Source organism: Anopheles arabiensis, chromosome 2 (genome assembly GCF_016920715.1).
Source record: "Anopheles arabiensis isolate DONGOLA chromosome 2, AaraD3, whole genome shotgun sequence".
NCBI lineage: Eukaryota > Metazoa > Arthropoda > Insecta > Diptera > Culicidae > Anopheles > Anopheles arabiensis.
Genome location: NC_053517.1, coordinates 59,931,464 through 59,937,219, shown reverse-complemented (window position 1 = coordinate 59,937,219; position 5,756 = coordinate 59,931,464). Strand labels below are relative to the sequence as shown.

Below are 5,756 nucleotides of genomic sequence, written 5' to 3'. Positions count from 1 at the left end.
CAATACCAAGTCGCCTTCATCTAATGGTTTCGTCTGCTTGTACCATCTCGATCGCTTCGTTAGTGTTGGTAGGTACTCGATTACCCATCTCTTCCAAAACATGTCTGCAAATTGTTGTGCTGATTTCCAGGATTTACGCACGGACGGAGTGGAATCGTCAAAGGGTAGCGGAGGCTTGCTTCCGTTCGAACTGCCTAAAATGAAATGATTTGGCGTTAAGGGAGATTCAGCTTCATCTTCGAGTGGAATTTCTGTCAGGGGTCGTGAGTTAACAATCAGCTCCACTTCACTCAACCTAGCCCGTAATAGCTCATCGGTGGGGTGATGAGGAAGGTCAAAGAAGGCAAGCGTCTTTTTTATTGATTGGATCAATCTCTCCCATGACCCACCAAAATGCGGTGCTGCAGGTGGGTTAAAAACCCACTTTGTCCCGGGTTGCACAAACTCTGCCATCAACCGATCCACATCAATCAGTGCAGCAGCTTCCTTCAGTTCACGAGATGCGCCTACAAAATTGGTGCCTCTATCACTAACGAACTCTAGTGGCAGTCCCTTTCTAGCGGTGAAATTGCGGATCGCGAAAATACACGAGTCTGTAGAAAGACTATGCGCAACCTCGATGTGTATTCCTCTGGTAGTGAGGCAGGTGAAAATCACCCCCCAGCGTTTTTCGGTTCTTCTCCCGACTGCTACTATCATCGGTCCGAAGTAGTCGATCCCGGTGTAAGAAAATGGATGCTGGTAGGCAGCTAGCCGTTGGTACGGGAGGTCTCCCATAGCAGGATTTTGTGGAGCGGTTTTATATACCTTGCAGTATTGACAACAGCGTCTTACTCGGCTATAAGTGCTCTTGAGCTTCGGAACGTGATATTTAAGTCTTATTTCATTGAGTGCTGTTTGATGGTTCGCGTGTCGATATTTCTCGTGATACCAACTGATTATTAGTTCGATGGCATAGTGGTTATTCGGAATTATCACCGGTCGTTTGGTGTCATCGCCAACCCACATGCATTTCTCAATTCTTCCCTTCATTCGCAGGACTTTGTGTTCATCGATGAAAGGGCTCAGTTGGTATAGCGGGCTAGTTTTTTTGAGTGGCTTTTTCCAAGGCTGACATTGTAGCTCGATATCGCTTAACATCCCGATTTCATCCGCATATTCGTCTCTCTGAGCTTGTCGATAGATTGCATTTTCAGCTTGTACCAGTTCATCCTGCGTAAGCTCTCCTCGTTGTTTCAGTTTACCCTTTCGACAATTTGTTATGAAGCGGTATACGTATGCAACTGCTCGTAGCAGTCGCTGCCACTTAGAAAAACGAGTGAACTCTAATAGTGGCATATACATCGAGTGGTGCAGTAATTTGTGGCGTATTTCTTCGTCCGTTGCACCCGGTTCCATTTCCTTTTTTGGCCACTCACTGGTCGATTTCCATAGGAAATCGGGACCGCGGAACCATCTGCTGGTGGGCCCGAGTTCCGGAACCTTTTGCCATTTTGTCCCTTCATCGGCTACGTTCATTTTCGTGGACACCCAGTACCAATCTACAGCATTAGAGGTTTCCACAATTTCGCTGATGCGTACGGCAACGAATTGGCTATACTTTCGGTGATCTGCATTAATCCAGCTAATGACGGTTCGTGAATCCGTCCAATACACTTCACGAGTGATTTGCAGACGATGCGAGCTTTTTATTGTTTGGGCCAATCGTGTTCCTATGACTGCCGCTTGAAGCTCTAACCTTGGTATGGATGTGAAGGATATCGGTGCAACTTTAGTTTTTGAGCCCACCAATGCACATTCTATTAGCCCGTCTCTTTCGAATCTAAAGTAGGCTACAGCGGCCATCCCGTTCTCACTGGCGTCGCAAAAGATGTGAAGTTCTATGTGACATTGATTTAAATGCGTGGCCTGCCGGTAACACCTCGGTATGCTCACAAATTGTAAACTAGGTAGAACGGATACCCATCTTTGCCAATTCACAAGCAAACTACCAGAAATTTCTTCATCCCATTGAGTCTTTGCGCGCCACACTTCTTGCAGCAGGATCTTCAGGTACATGAGAAGGTGACCAATTAGCCCCAGAGGATCATATATAGACATGAGTATTTTCAAAATCTCTCTCTTTGTAGGTACTCGTCCTTGTAGTAATGTATGCGGCTCATATCGTGGAGAGATTTTGAACGTAAACACATCCGTCTCCGTGTTCCACCACATGCCGAGTACTTTCTCTGTCGCAAGTTCAACTGCGACGGGTGCTTCTGCTCCAGGCTCAACCCGGTTCATTGCAGCTTTAACCTTTGATGAATTGGACAACCAATTACGGATCTCAAATCCGCCTTGTGAGTGAATGAAGCAAACTTCCTGTGCTAATTGGATAGCTTCATCTTCAGTTTCTATACTAGAGAGCATGTCATCAACGTAGTGCTCATATTTGATGCATTCGACTGCCCTTTGATATTGTTCTTCAAATCTTTCTGCGTTCATATTTTTTACATAGTGCGCGGTGCTTGGAGAACATGCTGCACCAAACGTCATAACCTGTAGCACATATTGTTGAGGAGTGCTTCCAATTTCTCCATCATTCCAGAGAAACATTTGACTTCGTTGGTCTCGCGGGTTCATCCGCACTTGAAAAAACATTTCTCGAATGTCACCGGTTACTGCTACCTTATATTCCCGAAATTTATAAAGAACCGTGAGCAGTCCTACAAGTTGATCCGGTCCGGTCAGTAAAAACGAGTTTAGGCTGACCCCATTCACCTTTGCAGCAGCATCAAATACTACTCGTATCTTGCCAGGTTTGTTCGGGTTCGTGACAGGAAAAATCGGTAGGAACCAGTCATTTGACTTTTTGCTGCTTTGTTCTATCGGTGAAAGCTTTCTGATGTACCCCTTTTGTTCGTACTCTGCAATTTTGGAGTGCATGGCTTTATTCAGTTCTGGATTACGGCGCAGTTTTCTCTCCAGACATTCGTGACGCCTCAAAGCCATCGCTTTATTATCAGGAAGTTTTATTGTGTCGTACTTCCACAGAAGGCTCGCTTCGAAATGCCCATCTACCAACCGAACATTCGAGGAAAGAATTTTAAGCGCATGTTCTTCGTCATCAGAGCGCAATTGTTTCATTGGTCGATATACTCCTAGCGATTCTAAAGAGAAGTATTCTTTTAGAGCCAGATCCATCTCATCGTCTTTTTTTTATTGCAGGGGCAGATATGGACGTTCATAAATGTATTTCCGTCGTACCGGTTACAATCTGATGCGCTACTTGAGCATGGCCCGTAAACTACCCATCCAAGTCGGGTTTTTGATGCTGACGGCTCGTTTGCCCCTCTTTCGACCGTTTTAAGGGTTTGGCTCAAGAAGCAATTATCAATGCCAATTAGGACCTTCGCCGAGGCATTTTGATATAATGGTAGTGGAAGACCTCTCAAATGGCTGTACTGAGTGGCTAATTGCGTCGGTTCTACTGATTAATCACATAAGCCAAGGGTACGAACTGTATGGACCGTGTTCATGTCATATATGAAAGATGACCCAACGCCAGATATCTTAACAGATAATTCTATGGACTCGTCTTCAACCCTGCTTTGGTTACCGGTCCACGATATGCATAATGGACGATGCTTGCCACTGATGCCTAGCTGTCTCAGCAAGTCATGCTCCATAAACGTTGCCGACGATCCGTCATCTAAAATAGCTGTTGGGTTTTAGTCGTACACCAACTTTATTAATACGCACTATAACCACGCACAGATAACCGGAACGGAAGAACCTCACGAGCGTACCGTTTGGCGGTCGGAATGATAAGAGAAAGACGATCGCCCGGTGCGATCGTTTATCCCTGCTCTCCTATCGGTGCGATCGTTTATCCCTGCTCTCCTATCGGTGCGATCGTTTATCCCTGCTCTCCTATGGTTCGTGGATGTTCGGTCCCTACGTTGTCGTCCTGCTACTCCCTATCATTTCTAGTGCCATCTAGCGGACGCTAGTACAACGTCGTGATTGCACTGCCGGCGCTGACAGTGCTGAACACAAAAACGTAGCGCCTTACGGGTACGCGGTATGTGGTACGATCACCACAGGACCCCCCTCCAGTGACGGAGTCACTGTTTTTTTGGATATGATTGCCGTCAAACGCGAGACGCGGACTATGGCATTAATTGATGTGGAATCGTAGTTGCTTCTTTTTGGTCAGACCCTCGAGAACAAACGCTGGTTTGAGTCTGTCTATGGAGATCGATTCGTTCTTGTTATTTCGTTTGACTATGAAAAATTTTCTGCATCTACGTATTACTTCGTAGGGTCCTTCGTAAGGTGGTTGTAAACCAGTTTTGATTTTGTCAACTCTAACGAAGACATTCTTGCACGTCTCCAGGCTTTTGGGCATGAACTGTGAGTAGCTATGTTTTATGTTAGGGGGAATAGGTTCCACGGATCTGAATGCATTTTTCAAATTTAGGATGAAATCGGGGAGATCTGTCGGGTTATTATCGGAGGGTGTAAAAACTTCGGACGGAAGCCTTAAGGCCGGGCTACATTGACCGTACTCGCAAGTGTAATTTCGATTTTCACTAGCGCATCTGGTGGCGGCTGGTGGAAGCTTTTTTTGGACGTCGGGGGAATGGTCGTGCCGGATCTCAAAATTAATTAGTTTTTTCACCGTTTTTCGTTGCGAAAACGGCTGAAATACTCTGCAAAACATATTTATGTATCAGTAACAAAGCTTTCTCAGTCCAGTTAAAGTGAAAAACATGGAAAAATAACGTATTTTCTGGAGCATCCCCAAATTGTTTGGCAAAATGCTTCGGTCAGCCGCCGCCAGATGCGCTAGTGAAAATCGAAATTATACGTGCGACTACGATCAATGTAGCCCGGCCTTTAGGCTTTGTCCATACACCATTTCCGCTGGGGAACCATTGATGTCGTTTTTAAAGGAAACTCTTATGCCAAGCAAAATTAGAGGCAAATATCGAGTCCAATGTAAGGTATCATCGTGCGCTTTTATAGCTCCCTTCAGTTGCCGATGAAATCGTTCGACCATGCCATTGGCTTGCGGGTGATAGGCTGTAGTTTTTATGTGATGAGTGCCGAGCAATTTTGTTAATTCCTCGAACAGTCTAGATTGAAACTGACGACCTCTATCAGTTGTTACAACTAACGGGCATCCAAAACGCGATATATATTGCTCTACAAATGTTTTTGCAATAGTTGGTGCTGTGATGTCTGTCATGGGGAAACATTCCGGCCATCGTGTGAAGCGATCGACGATGGTCAGAAGATACATCTTGTCCTCTGAAGGAGGCAATGGACCCACGATATCCATGTGGATGTGGTCAAATCTTCCTTTTGGTACCTGGAATGTTTCCAGTGGCGAACGAGTGTGTCGCACCACCTTTGCTTTCTGACATCCTATACAGGCTCTCGTCCAGTTTGCTGCATCTTTATTAATAGAAGGCCAAAAAATATCGTTCCACCAGCATTTTCCGTGAAGCACGGATTCCTGGGTGCGAAAAGCTATGAATGTAGGATGAAAGAGAAAAGAGTGCTTTATTCAATTCAAATTAACAAAATCGTCTTAGTTCTTCACGTGTGTTTCACTTCAATCTCCGTGTGCGACTGTCCGCATCCGCTGTCCGTTCACCGTTCCCCCGGTTAATCGAGTCACGCTGCTCTCATCCGAGCTGTCATCACGAACCACAGGGTGGTTCATTCGTCACCCCATCCTACACGGCCCTTCCTGATGTTACATCCGG

The 5,756-nt window shown here is 45.7% G+C and overlaps 1 long non-coding RNA gene across 1 annotated transcript; it reads left to right on the top strand.

Moving 5' to 3' along the window:
- LOC120895608 lies at nt 1–3,361 on the top strand. The gene is made up of 3 exons (XR_005738344.1): nt 1–68; nt 131–723; nt 3,208–3,361. It is a non-coding gene; the product is annotated as an uncharacterized LOC120895608 (long non-coding RNA).
- Nucleotides 3,362–5,756: the final 2,395 nt, after the last annotated feature.